This window comes from Anomaloglossus baeobatrachus, chromosome 4, assembly GCF_048569485.1.
Source record: "Anomaloglossus baeobatrachus isolate aAnoBae1 chromosome 4, aAnoBae1.hap1, whole genome shotgun sequence".
Classification (NCBI taxonomy): domain Eukaryota; kingdom Metazoa; phylum Chordata; class Amphibia; order Anura; family Aromobatidae; genus Anomaloglossus; species Anomaloglossus baeobatrachus.
This window is the reverse complement of record NC_134356.1, coordinates 179,248,732-179,266,149: the sequence shown is the minus strand read 5'-3', so window position 1 is coordinate 179,266,149 and position 17,418 is coordinate 179,248,732. Positions and strand designations below refer to the sequence as shown.

General features: G+C 43.0%; 1 protein-coding gene across 1 annotated transcript in view; it reads right to left on the bottom strand.

Annotated features, from left to right (window-relative positions):
• The window catches only part of KCTD16 (potassium channel tetramerization domain containing 16), a 465,610-nt gene that overhangs the window by 31,724 nt on the left and 416,468 nt on the right, over nt 1–17,418 (bottom strand). The window lies entirely within an intron of this gene.

Genomic DNA, 17,418 nt, shown 5'->3' with positions numbered 1-17,418 from the left:
ACTCTAAGGCCCCCTTCACACGTCCGTGAAAAACACGCACGTGTGTTACGGGCCGTTTTTCGGGTCCATGTCCCGTTTTTGTGTCCGTTTTTATGGTCCGTGTGGCACCTGTGTGAATTGCGTATGCTAGCCGTGTTTGTGTGTAGAACGTCCGTGTGTGCGTGTGGAATGCCCGTGTATGTGTACGTGGAATGTCCGTGTGGAATGTCCGTGTGTGTGATGCACAATGTCGTTTATAAATGTCGGCTGACAGCAGACAGAGTTGCGCGATGAGAATGAACTCGGGTGAACTTCACCCGACTTCATCCTCATACCGCGGCTCTGTCTGTGTCGAGTACTGATTAGCGGTCACCTGTGAAGGATTCACCGGTGACCGCTAATCCCCCGAGTGACTGAAGTTCCCCCCCCTCTCTCATACTCACCGTTCCTCGATCCCCGGCGCGGCGCTGCACGGCATTCACACTGCTGTGGCGGCTTTTACTATTTTGAAAAAGCCGGCCGCTCATTAAACAATCTCCTATTCCCTGATTTCCCCGCCCACCGGCGCCTATGATTGGTTGCAGTGAGACACGCCCCCACACTGAGTGACAGGTGCCTCACTGCACCCAATCACAGCAGCCGGTGGGCGTGTCTATACTGTGCAGTAAAATAAATAAATAAATAATTAAAAAAAAACGGCATGCGGTCCCCCCCAATTTTAATGCCAGCCAGATAAAGCCATACGGCTGAAGGCTGGTATTCTCAGGATGGGGAGCTCCACGTTATGGGGAGCCCCCGACCCTAACAATATCAGTCAGCAGCCGCCCAGAATTGCCGCATACATTATATGCGACAGTTCTGGGGCTGTACCCGGCTCTTCCCGATTTGCCCTGGTGCTTTGGCAAATCGGGGTAATAAGGAGTTAATGGCAGCCCATAGCTGCCACTAAATCCTAGATTAATCATGTCAGGCATCTCCCCGAGATTCCTTTCATGATTAATCTGTAAATTACAGTAAATAAACACACACACACACCTGAAAAAATCCTTTATTAGAAATAAAAAACACACACATATACCCTGGTTCAACAATTTAATCAGCCCGAAAAAGCCCTCCATGTCCGGCGTCATCCAGGATGGTCCAGCGTCGCATCCAGCTCTGCTGCATGGAGGTGACCGGAGCTGCAAAAGACACCGCCGCTCCGGTCACCTCCGCGCGGCAAATGAAGACAGCCGCGCAATCAGCTGAGCTGTCACTGAGGTTACCCGCTGTCACTGGATCCAGTGACAGCGGGTAACCTCAGTGACAGCTCAGCTGATCGCGGTTCTCACCTCAGTTGCTGCGTGGAGGTGAGAGGAGCGTGACTGATGCAAAACAACGGAAGTGTGAACTTAGCCTATTAAATCAGTCTGTCCCATTGCTTCCCTTTATATTGAAGATATTGTCCTAGTTTCATTGACTATATAATTAATTTTCAAGAAGAATCTAGGAATGTTGTTTTATGAAATTATCCAATTTACCCCAATAATTTGATTTTCAGCAAACATATTTACGCAAATCTCCTTACACTCTACAAAATAGAGAGGACCCTGCTGACCATAAGAGCTTACACTCTACAGAAGAGAGAGGACCCTGCTGATCATAAGAGCTTACACTCTACAGAGGAGAGAGGACCCTGCTGATCATAAGAACCTACACTCTACAGGAGAGAGAGGACCCTGCTGATCATAAGAGCTTACACTCTACAGGAGAGAGCGAGAGAACCCTGCTGACCATAAGAGCTTACACTCTACAGAAGAGAGAGGACCCTGCTGATCATAAGAGCTTACACTCTACAGAAGAGAGAGGACCCTGCTGATCATAAGAACTTACACTCTACAGGAGAGAGATAGGACCCTGCTGATCATAAGAGCTTATACTCTACAGAAGAGAGAGAGGACCCTGCTGATCATAAGAACTTACACTCTACAGGAGAGAGTGAAGACTCTGCTGATCATAAGAGCTTATACTGTACAGAAGAGAGAGGACCCTGCTAATTATAAGAGCTTACACTCTACAGGAGAGAGCGAGAGGACCCTGCTGATAATAAGAGGTTACACTCTACAGAAGAGAGAGGACCCTGCTGATCAAAAGGGCTTACACTCTACAGGAGAGAGAGAGAGGACCCTACTGATCATAAGAGCTTACACGCTACAGAAGAGAGAGTGAGGACTCTGCTGATCATAAGCGCTTACATTCTACAGGAAAGAGAGAGTTTACATTGTACAAACGACAGTGAGGACCTTTTAACCATAATCGCTAACACATTACAGAAGAGAGGTAGAGAACCCTGTTGGATATAGAAGCTTACACTCTACAAAAGAGTGATAAAAACAATCCTACTGTCTGTAAGAGCTTAAATTTTACGAGAGAGAGAACCTTGCATGCTATAAGAGCTTACACTATACAGAGAAGAGAGAGAGGACCCTGCTGATCAGAAGAGCTTACACTCTACAGAAGAGAGAGGACCATAATGATCAGAAAAGCTTACACTCTACAGAAGAGAGAGAGGACTCTGCTGATCATAAGAGCTTACAATGTGCAGGAGAAAGAAAGAGAGGACCCTGCTGACTATAAGAGCTTACATTCTACAGGAAAGAGAGAGAGGACCCCGCTGATCATAAGAGCTTACACTCTACAGGAAACAGAGAGGACCCTGCTGATCATAAGAACTTACACTCTACAGGAAACAGAGAGGACCCTGCTGATCATAAGAGCTTACACTATATAGGAGAGAGAGAGGAACCTGCTGATCATAAGAGCTTACACTCTACAGGAGAGAGGGAGGACCCTGCTGACTATAAGAGCTTACACTTTACAGGAGACAGAGAAGACATGGCTGATTATAAGAGCTTACACTCTACAGAAGAGAGCGAGGACCCTGCTGATCATAAGAGCTTACACTATACAGGAGAGAGAGAAAGGAACCTGCTGATCATAAGAGCTTACACGCTACAGTAGAGAGGGAGAACCCTGCTGATCATAAGAGCTTAGACTCTACAGGAGAGAGGGAGGACCCTGCTGATTATAAGAGCTTACACTCTATAGAAGAGACAGAGGACCCTGCTGACTATAAGAGCTTACACTGTACAGAAGAGAAAGAGGACCCTGCTGATCATAAGAGCTTACACTCTACAGAAGAAAGAGAGGACCCTGCTGATCATAAGACCTTGTACTCTACAGAAGAAAGAGACTTACCCAGTCACTCTGGAGATTGAAAACAACTCTGCCACATAAATCGTGCTGCACTGGGAACCACTGATCTCAGATATCCCAGGCTCTGATCACCACTGCGCAAGGTATGATAATCTGATTGATGTCATAGCTGCAAGGCATTATGCTACACATAGAGCAACTCGGCGCAGACGGCAGCAGCCCTGGCACACGTTGCAAACACGCTTTCTCCAGTGGTGTTCCAGGTGCGCTGAACGTCTGTGGAGAAAATCCAATCTAGCCGAAGATTTCATCCATTATAAGTTTATGCTCAAAACATACAATGCTGCCCTCACTTCTCCAAACAAGCATACTTTAACACCCTCATCACCTCTCTAGCCAACAATTCTAAACGACTCTTTGATACTTTCCATTTCCTCCTAGGACCAAGAGTTCTGGCCCCAACCACCAACCTCAGTGCAGATGACCTGGCCAATTATTTTAAAGAAAAAATTGACCATATACGCCAGGAAATTTCCTCCCAGCCTCAGAACACCACACATTGTCTGCCCTCCTACACTTCATCTTGCTCACTTTCACTCTTTGATCTGGTCACAGAAGAAGAAGTCACCAGGCTCCTCGCATCTTCTCGCCCTACTACCTGCACCAGTGACCCTATTCCCTCACATCTCCTTAAATCTGTCCCCTCAGCTGTCACCACTCACCTAACTAAAATATTCAATCTCTCTCTCTCCTCTGGTGTCTTTCCCTCCTCCTTCAAACATGCCAGCATACACCCATTACTTAAAAAACCATCCCTGGAGCAAAATTGTGCCACTAACTACAGACCTGTCTCTAATCTCCCATTCATCTCCCATTCATCTCCAAACTCCTGGAACGTCTGGTCCACTCCCGTTTAATCCGCTATCTGTCAGATAATTCTCTCCTCAACCCTCTACAATCCGATTTCCGCTGCTTACATTCTACTGAAACTGCTCTTACTAAAGTCTCTAATGATTTACTAACAGCTAAATCTAATGGTCACTACTCCCTGCTGATCCTCCTGGATCTCTCTGCTGCATTCGATACTGTGGATCACCAGCTTCTACTCACTATGCTCCGCTCAAGGACACCGTTCTTTCCTGGTTCTCCTCTTACCTCTCTGACCGCTCATTCACTGTATCCTTTATCGGCTCCTCTTCCTCTCCTTTTCCCCTTACGGTCGGGGTTCCTCAGGGTTCAGTCCTAGGCCCCCTCCTATTCTCTCTATACACAGCCCCTATTGGACAAACAATCAGCAGATTTGGTTTCCAGTACCATCTCTATGCTGATGACACCCAACTGTACACATCTTCTCTTGACATCACCCCTGCACTATTACAAAATACTACCGATTGTCTGTCCGCTGTCTCCAACATCATGTCCTCCCTCTATCTAAAACTGAACCTGTCAAAAACTGAACTTCTCCTGTTTTCTCCCTCTCCTAATCTTCCGAAACCTAATATTACCATTTCTGTGTGTGGCTCTACCATTACGCCCTGGCAGCACGCCCGCTGTCTTGGGGTTATATTCGACTCCGATCTTTCCTTCACTCCCCACATTTGTTCACTTGCTCGTTCTTGTCACTTTCACCTCAAAAACATCTCAAGAATTCGACCTTTTCTTACCGTTGACTCTGCAAAAACTCTTACTGTCGCTCTCATTCATTCTCACCTGGATTATTGTAATTCTTTATTAATTGGTCTCCCTGTTACTAAACTCTCCCCTCTCCAATCCATTCTGAATTCCGCAGCAAGGATCATTTTCCTCTGCAACTGCATCACTGATGCCTCTGCTCTTTGCCAGTCATTGCACTGGTTGTCCATCCGTTACAGAAGCCAATATAAACTTATCACTCTCACTTAAAGCTCTCCACGGTTCCGCACCACCCTACATCTCCTCCCTCATCTCTATCACCCCACCAGTGCCCTCCGCTCTGCTAATGACTTAAGACTGACATCCTCAACAATTCGAACCTCCCACTCCCGTCTTCAAGATTTCTCACGAGCTGCGCCTATGCTCTGGAACACACTACCAAGAGAAATCCGATTAATTCCCAACATCCACACCTTTAAGCGGGCCCTAAAAACGCATTTCTTTAGACTAGCCTTTCAACTCACTGCCCTGATCTAATCTAGTCCCTTTCTGTGCTTCAAAAAATTTACTTCCAGTTCTCGTCCCCTGTACCTGTATAAATTCTCACCGACGGGTTCATGCAGCTGCTTTTGAATACCCTATTAAATCGATGGCTGGAACATATATAACAAGCTTTTCTCCCCCCCATTCACCTTTTGTGTCTCCCCTATTTCCTCATAGACTGTAAGCTTATGAGCAGGGCCCTCATTCCTCCTGGTATCTTACTTTTGTTATTTTGTATTGTCTTATATTGCCTGTACATGTCCCCTCTTAATTGTAAAGTGCTGCGGAATATGTTGGCGCTATAGAAATAAAAATTATTATTATTATTATATGCAGCCCGCGCATCATTGTAAGATGATGTTAGTCCGTTCCCTCTCGAATTGAATATCATAATGTTCAATTTCGAGGGAATCTGTAAATTTTGGGAAATTCGACTTGAACTCGAACCTCTGCGAATTAATCCACTAATGTCTAGTAGAGATTGAAAATACTTTTGGTGGATACAGCTATATATTGTACACAACCAATCTCTCACGTATTGTATCGGTCTGCTCACCAATAGCAATGAAATATCACAAACTTACACAATTTTCCTCAATGGATCACAGAAAGTAAAAATAAAATATATATATATAAAAAAATCTAGATGCTAGATGGATGCTATGGTATATATGCTAGGTTCATTGGCAGAGTATCTACTTTTTATGCCGTTACATCCATGACTTCCATTGAATAACCGCTATTTCTTTGTTCTCCCATAAACACATAACTGATCGTTCTGTCCCTAGATGGCAGACGTCTTGGTCCGATGAGCTACATTACACAATTAGATTGGTCTCTCTCTCCTGCTTTAATCTAATCTGCATGGCTCACTTTACAGTGCCTATAACAAGTATTGATCAAGCCCCCTCCCTTTGACTTTTTCATGATCCTGAAGTGTAAAGCTCTAGTAATCTCAGGATGGTATTTTCTCAAAGACTTTTATTCTTGTTAAGTTTGTGTAGGTTGTCACTCTGGAAGACAAAGCCATAAGTTAAATGACAAATGGGCAATCAATCTGAGCCTTGATCTGTGACCTGGGCTGGGCGAGTATTGATGGGGCACCCATCTTGTGGTCTTTTAAAGTTTTGTTAAATAGTGCACGTGACAACCACAGAAAAAATCTAAAATAAAGCGTACGTTACCAGCATCTAATATTTCTATCTTATTCACAGATTACACAACAATGGCATGATTTTTTGAGGAAAAAAATCAATATGAAGAAACTATGTCAAAGCAAAGAAAGTGTCTACAAATCAGGATTTAGTGCAAGCACCTTTTACAGTTTTGGTTCTATGATAATGCTATATAACCTAGTCTTCTAATAGTTTTATGTTATGTTTTAGCTTTGATTTTCCCAATTGTATTTCAACATGTAAGATGAAATGATCACAGCCTAGGTGTATGAGCCTATTCATACGGATGGTCATATTCTAGGCAGAAATACATTTTTAAAGAATAGCAGATGCCTCTTTGCTAAAATAACAAGACAAGTAATGAGCGAATGTCAGTTATGCAGTTGGCACTAAAAATTACTAAACTATTCGCTCACATAAACCAGTCATAGTCCTCCTTTAAATGAGTTTTTTTGTATGTTTAATGTGTGCCACAGCCTAGTGGCTCTGCGGCCGAGGTCAAGGGTTCAAACCTGACCAAAGACAACATTTACATGGAGCTTCTGTATTCTTCCTATATTTGTATGGTTTTCTTAGGAGCACTCTAGCTAACTCCTTTATAGCCAACGTAAAGAGGTTATCCGGCTTATTTTACTTGTTTTTTGTTATTTTATTATTGGGCTACGTTGGGGCAGGTAAGTAGATAGCAACTACCTACCTGCCCTACTGTCAGCCCCTCTCCCCGACTCAGAGCGGTCATGTGACCACTCCTACTGTGATTATGCTGCTTCCTGTGATGATACGTCAACAGGGGCTGGACCTTGTTGACAGGCATCACAGCTGACATCATGTTGCCGCCCTACTGCCGACCAGGTACAGTGCGATGCAGCCCCCACCCCTCTTATTTTTCCCCGTCCCCTCCCCACATTCCGTACTTTTGCCCACTCCCTGTGTGCTGCTATCTGTGCCATGTATGTACCCGGGTCCTGAACAAACAGGGTTGCCCTCTCTGTCTAGGACACCATCAGTGCTGTTTGCCACAGCTCCTTGTGATGTATGGGGCCAGGGTAACTGTGGTCCCCCTCACCCATGCGCTGTCTCTCTCCTCACACTGTGATGAACGCAGCCTCCGGCGCTCCTGGGACGTCACCTGACACCAGCGAACAACAGCACTGAGCTCTGCATCGCCTAGCTGTAAGCAGGCTGCACTCATCACAGCATGGAGGAGAAGCTAAATCATGGGTGAGAGAGGGGGGAAGAGAGAGAGAGTGCAAGGGTGAGAAACAGAGCAGGGACGGCAGAGAAGAGAGTGCAAAGGGAGAGAAGACAGTGCACGGGTGAGAGACAGAGTGGGGGGAGGTGGGCAGCAGAGAAGAGAGTGCAGGGGGAGAGAAGACAGTGCACAGGTGAGAGACAGAGGGGGGGGAGGGGGTGCTGGGGGGGCAGAGAAGAAAGTACAAGGGGAGAGAAGACAGTGCACAGGTGAGAGACAGAGCGGGGGGGTACGGGGGTGCAGAAGAGACAGAGTGCATGAGGGGGGATTATATATATTGTATAAATTTAGGTGTGTGTGGATGGGTGTATGTGTGTGTGAGTATATGTGTATATATTTCCTGTAGACTCACATTGGGGGCTATATATAGTCTTCATTACATAGTATTCATTTATCAGGTGTTGGGGCAGAATACTGATAGGAAATGTGTGTGCAGAGAGTGCGCAGGGGGCGGGGCTGGACAGTGAGGCTGGGTGCTGCCAGTTCTGACTGTGAGGTTCGGCATAGGAAGATGTCACGTTTGGTTGAGCTGCAGGTCAATAAAGTGTCAGCAGAGAATAAAGGGATAATTCAAGAGGAACAAAAGTTAGAAAACAAAAAAAATAATGTAGGTATGTTTTATATGACACTACAGCACAGATTAACTTAACATTTTTTGGTCCACTATTGTGCCATTCCACACATGCACAAATGCACACTCCCACACAAACACACACAAACATACACAAACAAACACGCACACACACATATTATGCTCACCTTACCTTCCGTTCTATCGTTGGCCTCCTGAGACTTGCAGTTCACCGGTACAAGATTTGTATCGGGTAACCATCGCAACCGTTGCCGTAACATCTGCTGCCAGAGTGCTGACATCAAAGGCAGGAGCCGCTTGCCTCTGATAGGCCAGCGCACTGCCTTTGAGTAGCGTCTGACAGAGGAAGTTCCTCCCTCGTCTCGATGGTAACCACGTAGTTCGCCGCTACAGGATGTTTATCGGGTAACCATCGCGACGAGGGAGGCACGTCCTCTGTCAGACGCTACTCAAAGGCAGGGCACTGGCCTATCAGAGGCAAGCGGCTCTTGCCTTTGACGTCAGTGCTCTGTCAGCGGAAGTTCCGGCATCGGTCGCGATGGTTACCTGATACACATCTTGCAAGTCCCAGGAGGCCGGCGATGTGCGAATGTTTTCGACCATTCGACGAACACACCCGCCGTTTGACGAACCGAACCGAACTCGAACACTAGGGTGGTGGCTCATCTCTAGTTATCACTACAGAAGAAAGCACAATAACCTATATAAAAACAGACATCTGGACACTCTACTGTTACTGATAAAACAGTACATGAAAACGTGACCTAAACAATGCATGTAAATCCAACGTTCGGCTATATTCACACTAACACGATGGATTCCATTTACAACAGAGCCATGAAGTCTTTCCCTTATCCATTTCCCATCAGGTACAGATGAATCCTGATGCACATCAATGACATAAAATAGGTTCTGTTTGAATAACTCCCTTTTTTTCTGTGTAACTTCTTTACAGTAAGTCGTGACTATAACTTGTACAATTTCAGCAGTCCGTGCTCTACACAAAAGTGTTATCTGCTTTGATTAGGACCTGCTTTTACAGCAAAAAATATGTTCCAATAACTACTGACTTTTCCTTAAAAAATGAGGTGTATGTTTCTAAAACATTCGCAATCTCCTATCTTATAAGAGGTATTATAGCAATTTTATCAAAGACTTGCTTTATAGAAGCCTGAAAACTTCATTGTATTTGTCAAAAAGGTACAAAATGTTAAGACTGATAAACCAAAGGCACTTAAAATGTAACTGTCCTTTAAATGTATTCCCATAAATCAATAGTGCAAGTGATAAGAAAGTTTGCAATATGTCTTACCAGATAAAAATGCCTCTTCCTACTTCTGGCTGATGAATTAGTCTAAATTCACTGGTAAAATCAGTCATGTGAATATAGATTTTTTTGGGTTTCTGATTAAATACTTAATTCATATATCAGATCTCGATGACCTAAAGGTTAAAGTTGATAATGTTTGCTGATATAATTATGTAATTCATTGGAAACAAAAGGACATATCAACAATGAATGGAAACGACAAATATCATCCAACTGAGGATGAGGTTCCATATCACCCCAAAAATAAAAGTAAAAAAAGTAAATCACTTGCAGATCCAATTTCAAGCAACTCATAATGTGACTCAATGTGCCCTCAAGTGCACGTATGCACTCCCCACAATACTAAGAAAATGCTCCAGATGAGGTGGCCAATAATGTCTGTGGTAATATCCTCCCAGTCATGGTCAGGTCATAAGTGAACTTCTGGACATTCTGGCACTACATGGTGGTAAAGAATGTACTGATAAATAAATGTCCCAGAAGTTCTCAGTTATATTTGAGTCTGGAGAATGTGGGAACGGTGAATGGTATCAAAAACTTCGTCATCCAGGAACTGCCCACAGACTTAAGTCACATGCATCAGGAGGAAGACAGGGCCCACTGCATTAGCAAAAGATGTGACAACTAGTGATGAGCGAGCATGCTCACCACTGCTCGTTACTCAATCAAGTATCAGGGTACTTGGCCGAGTTTCACGGGTGCTTGGATATTTAGTCCGTGAAACAACAACCACACTGTACAGGCTTGCTTCACTGCATGATGTGTGCAGGCAACCAGGGAGAGCCAGTCGCAGTCTCTGAATGGCTCTCACAGGGTTTAAAGCAACATTTTTGGGTGTAATGAGTCGAATGGGGAAAAAACCTCCCTTCCATCCAGAAATACTCTGTTTATGGCTGGCTGTATTTGGGTGGAGGGACAAACTACCCAATCATTGTCTATCATTATGCTTGTTACTCGAGTTGAGCACTTTCAGAGACTCTAACCAGCTCGACTAGAGGACCGAGCACCTGAGCACTTTAGTGCTCGCCCATCTCTATTGACAAAGTCTCCTCTAATTCCTAAAGATATAATATGTCTTCCCTTAGCCATCACCGACCCACCACCAAACCAGTCATGCCGGATGATGTTGTAAGCATCACATTCACTACGGTGGCTCCAGACTTTTTCACACCTGTTACATCTTCTCAGTGTGAACCAATTCTCATTCATAAACAGAATGGGATTTTACTCGCAGACCTGCTAATTCCGGGCTTCTATAGTGAATGCCAATTGAGCAGTGTCGGGCTGTGAGCACAGTTCCCACTTCAAGATGTCAGAATCTTATGCCACCGTCATGGTGTCTGACATTGTGGTGAGAAACACCATTTTTGTAAGGTTCCTCTGATCACATGGGTATGACCTCACACAGGTCCTGCAAGTGAAAAAGTAAATCGATTGTATAATACTTATGCTATTCTAACAGAGGGAGGGGATAACTATGAATTCCCCTCCCTGATATTATCTGATCTTCAGCTGCTGTCACTCAAGAAGCTGCCGATTTTATAAACTTTACCTGCTTGTGTTTCAAAACCTAAACATCCGAGCTGACTACTAAAGGTTTGTATAGAATCGACCTGATAGTGGGAGTATAGCACTGGCTTTAGGTTATATACAAAAATCCTGGTGATTGGTGTGCTTTCACTGTTTCGTTAAAGTTTTAGAGCAGTGTAAAATAAAATTTACTGTTAATTTATAATAGCCACATCAACCGAACTGCCATAATCCAGCTCAATAGACTACAATTATACAACAAACCCTATAAAATGCTGTTGATTCAGATCCTTCAGGTGTTAAAGAACCCAACCTGATGGGGAAAAGAACATGTGAATTGTCCGCTCAATAAGTGTCCAATTAATAGCACATTAGTAAACAAGGTAATTTTTAATTAGCTGCAAAAGATGGAAATGGGTGAAGGGGCAAAGATACTCCATATGAAAGCTTGAGTCATTAGATTATGGTAATCTAGGCCAGCAACAAAAATGGGCCATGTTCTAGCAGTCTCCTGCCCACCCGTGTAACCGTGCATTCATTAGTAGACCTTGTCTTTTAACCTCATGACATCAATCTACTAAGAAGCCTATAATGCACTGACTATATGCCGCTGAATGGTTAATTTGGGTTTTAAATAATATATCTGGCTCCCACAGAAGTGTGCATGTTTTTTTAGATAGCAGAAAAAATAAACTGTGTGGACAACAGGTGAGTAATTTCATTGCACACAGCCTCAGATCATTTGATAGTCTGTCACATTGTATAGAAGCAATTAGCTTGCAGTGTACCGGAAAGCACTCTTACAGATTAACAGAGTTTAATGCTACATTATAGTCATTTTTAAAGTATTTTCTTCTGCAGTTACACAATAAAAAGAAATGATTCATCATTCTCAGTTAATCCATTATGTTAAAAAAAAATCCAATTTCACATAGCAAATACCAACATTTTTATTATATTACATCAGTCGGCAGAAAACAAGCTGCTTATGTACCATAAAGCTTGGCAAATACAAGGAAAAATAATATACTGCACAAAGCAAAACAATGTTAAGGGGTTATTAGGGAGCTTTCACATGGGATAATAAAAAACCCTTGTAATTTGTTGTACTTTTTTCGGCTCGTACTGCTTTGTAGAATGTACAAATGATTGCCCTTTTTAACAAGTAGATTATCTACTAACCTCAGGAAAGGTGACATACTGGTGCTATAATTTCATATAAACACAGTTTTACAGCAAAAAACCCTGAGGCCATGTGCACACATTGAGGTTTTGGAGAGTTTTTTTACCTCAGTATTTGTAAGACAAAACCAGGAATGGGTAATAAATGCAGACGTGGTGCTTGTGTTTCTATTAGGCTACGTGCACACGTTGAGTATTTGGACAGGTTTTTTACCTCAGTTTTTGTAAAACAAAACCAGGAGTGGGTAATAAATGCCAAAATGTTGTCCATGTTTCTATTAGTCTACATGCACACGTTGAGTATTTGGTGAGTTTTAACCTCGGTCTTTGTAGCCAAAACCATGAGTGGAGCAATCATAGGAAAAATATAATAGAAACACGGCATCACTTCTGTATTTATCACCCACTCCTGTTTTTCTCTCACAAACACTGTGGTAAAAAACGCATGAAATACTCAACGTGTGCACATGGCCGTAAAGTTGGCAATATCAACTGTACACAAGACAGAACCCTGTTGACAACCAAATGTCGTTACTACATGTGCTTGTTAACATCTCACTCCCAGATGACAGATCCCCATGAGTTCTTCACCTTTCACTGGGTTGTCCACCAGATTTTTCTATATTGGTTTATGAACGACACTGAAATTACTTCGCGGTATGGTTCCTAATGATTTCCTACAGTGTTGCATCACAATGTGCCACCTCCTGATACTGTGACACAGAGTTGCAAATGTGCTGGATTTTTGGTCTCTGGTCGTCAGTCTTAGGTGTCTCACCTTTACGATTTGGCTATTTTTACAGCAAAATCACAGCTCTAAAATAGTCTGAGAATTGCTGTCGTGAAACACATATGTAGCCCCAGTCTTAGGCGGGCTTTGCACACTGCGACATCGCAGGGGTCAAATTGAAAAGTGACGCACATCCGGCATCGCATGCGACATCGCAGTGTGTAAAGCCTAGATGATACGATTAACGAGCACAAAAGCGTCGTAATCGTATCATCGGTCCAGCGTCGGCGTAATTCATAATTATGCTGACGCGACGGTCCGATGTTGTTCCTCGCTCCTGCGGCAGCATACATCGCTGTGTGTGAAGCCGCAGGAGCGAGGAACATCTCCTACCGGCATCACTGCGGCTTCCGTAGGATATGCGGAAGGAAGGAGGTGGGTGAGATGTTTACATCCTGCTCATCTCCGCCCCTCCGCTCCGATTGGCCGCCTGCCGTGTGACGTCGCAGTGACGCCGCACGACCCGCCCCCTTAACAAGGAGGCGGGTCGCCGGCCACAGGGACGTCGCACGGCAGGTGAGTGTGTGTGTGAAGCTGGCGTAGCGATAATTTTCGCTACGCCAGCTATCACCACATATCGCTGCTGCGATGGGGGCGGGGACTATCGCACTCGGCATCGCAGCATCGGCCTGCGATGTCGCAGTGTGCAAAGTGCCCCTTAGAATGGTGTCCGTTCTTCATTTAACTAAGATTTGAGGTTGCTGATAATGGCAGCAGTCCGGTGTTGGAAAAAAAAGTCTTCCAATTCACATTTGATGAAATCTACCGTAGCTCAGAGAACAGGCATTAGAGCTAGTGTGTATACCTTATGCTATTATTTTATAACAATTGCCTGTCTTGTAAAATATTTCTTATAAGTAGAAGGTAGGAATAATCCTATTTGTGTACATGGACATCAGAAAGGAGTGATATATAACAGCTACCATGTAACACTACTGCCAATTCAGGGAAAGTACCTGGCTGACTGCAGTTTGCCACAGAAACAATGGCTGTTTGTCAGGAGTGCCAGGAAAATGATCCAAAGCAACCAAAGTAGTTTCAGAAATGGAATAATTATTTTGTCTATGGAGACACCATGGCCCCGATTTATCAGGATCGGTATGTTGGAGGCAGATGCTCCTGATTCATTAAGAGACACATGTCTCTTAATGAATTCACCCAACTTTACTCCACCCGTTTCGGAGAGTGGACCAAAATCGTTGCAAAAACAGCAAAAGTCACAAAGTTTTTGTAGAACTCCATGTTGCGCAAGAATTTTGCAACTTTTCAAAGTGATTGCAGTTAGAATTCTGGCGTAATTATTTTGAGAAATCAGGGCCCAAGAATCTATCTGCTATGATCTGCACCTGTTTGTTATCTATCTATCTATCTATCTATCTATCCATCTATCCATCTATCTATATACAGTATATATATATTTGGAGGAGATAAAAAAAATAAGATTTTAAAGTATAGTCTCTAGATGAATAGAATAAAATTATAGAGGCTCTAAATTACTAAATTATTACTGAGGGTTTTTTTTGTAGTTTATGTAGTCTTAAAATCAATTAACCTAGTAATTAAATATTTCATATTAGTACAGTCAGGTGATAACTGCAATCAGTCAGTGTAGTGGTTCCATATACTTTGAGATTTGGATGCACAATGACTAGATTTGAAAATAAAAAAATAAAAATCTGACATCACTGTGCACAGTATATACGTCTGTGTTTGGCCTCCCAGTGGTTGGGATGTGAATTGCAAAGTTTTGCTAGCAAACTGAAATATTGTTCTATACTTTTTTTGTGAGATCTGCTGTCCTTGAATGATTAGCCCCATCTTCATAAATATTTACTGTCGGATATTGCTTGTAAAAACAAGCACTTTTACAATTTAACACTTATCAAAATTTGCAGCTGTTTTGAGATATTAATACTTCTCTTTTGTTTATAGCTCGTTGTCTAGAAGACCGACCACTGCTGTTGTCTAGCTTGCATTCTAGCAGATGTTGGCCAGGATTCAGATGTAACAAGTTGCTCCAGCTGACAAGGACACCCAAAATGTTAGTATGATTTGTGATTTGTTTATTTATTTTTTTTTTAAAGTGTATTAAAAAATAATTTTTGTAATTTTTTTCTCATTACTTTTTGTATTTTTATAGGAAGAAGAAAGTGTGACTTTTATTTTCCCTCTAGAATGCATGGACATAGAAATGCACTGCTAAGTATAAAAATATCTCTAAAATCAGCCTATGAGTTTAGCGGCTCCAAGACAGCTTGAGGCCCCCTTCACACATCAGTGAAAAACACAGACGTTCTTCACTGACGTGTAAAACACGCACATGTCCCTCCATGTTCCGTGATTCACGGCACACGTGGGTTGTCCATGTGCAATCCGTGGTCCATGATCCGTGATTGCAAATGGACATTACTCACCTGCCTTCGCTCCTGCTGTCCATGGTGCTGAACTCCTCGACTCTCCAGCGTCCGCCCACCGCTCTCTGCAACTACTTCCGGGTCGGCTATTCCTGCTTTCATGAATATTCATGAGCCAGGCAGGAGCTGCAGAGAGCAGAGGCTGCACAGCGAATCGCTGGAAAGGTTAGTTGAAAATGTTTATTATTTAATATGTCAGTGTTTTTCTGGTACATGTTTCACAGATCACAAACGGATCACACCATAGTGTGGTCCGTGGGTCATCAGTGATGCCAGAAAAAAATGGACTTGTCTCCATGCAGAATCACGGACACGCGTATACGCAGCACGGAAAACACGTTCAGTGAAAAATCACTGATGTGTGAGCAGACCCATTGATTATAATGTGTCTGCGTATGTCAGTGATTCTTGTATGTACAAAAAAAAGCACATACGTACCAGAATCACTGACGTGTGAAGGGGGCGTAAAGTATAGAAAATCCTACATTGACATTTGTGGATTCTGTGGCATACAGCTTAAGCTTCTGCCTGCAATGATGTAGTTTTTGGGTTCAATTCTTGGGGAGAAGAGATCTCGCTAGAAAGAGAAAAATACCGTATTTTTCGGACTATAAGACGCACTTTTTCTCCCCCAAATGTTAGGGGATAGTTGGGGGTGCGTCTTATAGTCCGAATGTATGCTATGGGGAAGGAGGGTGCTGTGGTGGAGCAGGTCATTGGCTGCATGAGCAGGCTGTAGCAGCGCCTACCGTGACCACGTGGGTCCGCTCATTAGCCTCTTTTCTTATGCACTGCATCCTCCCGCCCATCATCTCTCAGCGCTGAAGCCAGCATTGACAGGTGGGTGGGATGATGGGCGGGGGATGCGCGCATAATTAATGGCCATAGAACCACACATCCCACATTTTGCACAAAAGTAGTCAGGATACCATCCTATATGTCAATCAAACCACTTGTATCCCTGAGGAGTACTCATGATGCTGATAATCCTTATTAAAAATGTAGCTTTATTAAATACTCAATGTCATAAAAACATACAAACTGAAGGCATAGTAGGGCAAGAGAGAGTACAGAGATCTATAACCATAAGTCTTATGCTAATAAGTGATGTTAATATATGGCCAGGTATCTGGATCATAGACAATAAACATTAGGTTATGAAATCAATATTTAGTCACACTGAGATTGGTAGACAGGGGTTTCCAATATAGAGTAATATACAAAAATATTGAAAATAAGTTATTGGAACAGCCCCTAATCTTACATATTAATCCCTGTGGATTATCATAATCATCCTGTCAGACCTAGCAACCAGTAAGGATAACATGTCCCACTAGGGTTAATAGAGGGGGAATTCTAGTATAGAATAATTGAAAAAAGTGCCATATAGAATAATTTGAATAATCCCCAATCTGCAGATAGATTAGGATGGCAATCATGCTCGCTGCTGTTTAGTGTGAGTGTATTGCTATGCTCAACATGGTAGGACTACTATGACCCACTGTTATGTTCTTACTGGTTGCTAGGTCTGACAAGATGATTATGATAATCCACAGGGATTAATATGTAAGATTAGGGGCTGTTCCAATAACTTATTTTCACTATTTTTGTATATTATTCTATATTGGAAACCCCTTGCTACCAATCTCAGTGTGAGTAAATATTGATTTCATAACCTAATGTTTATTGTCTGTGATCCAGATACCTGGCCATATATTAATATACCTTATTAGCATAAGACCTATGGTTATAGATATCTGTACTCATTACTAATTGCTTTTACCGTAAGTGATTTTTGCCTCCA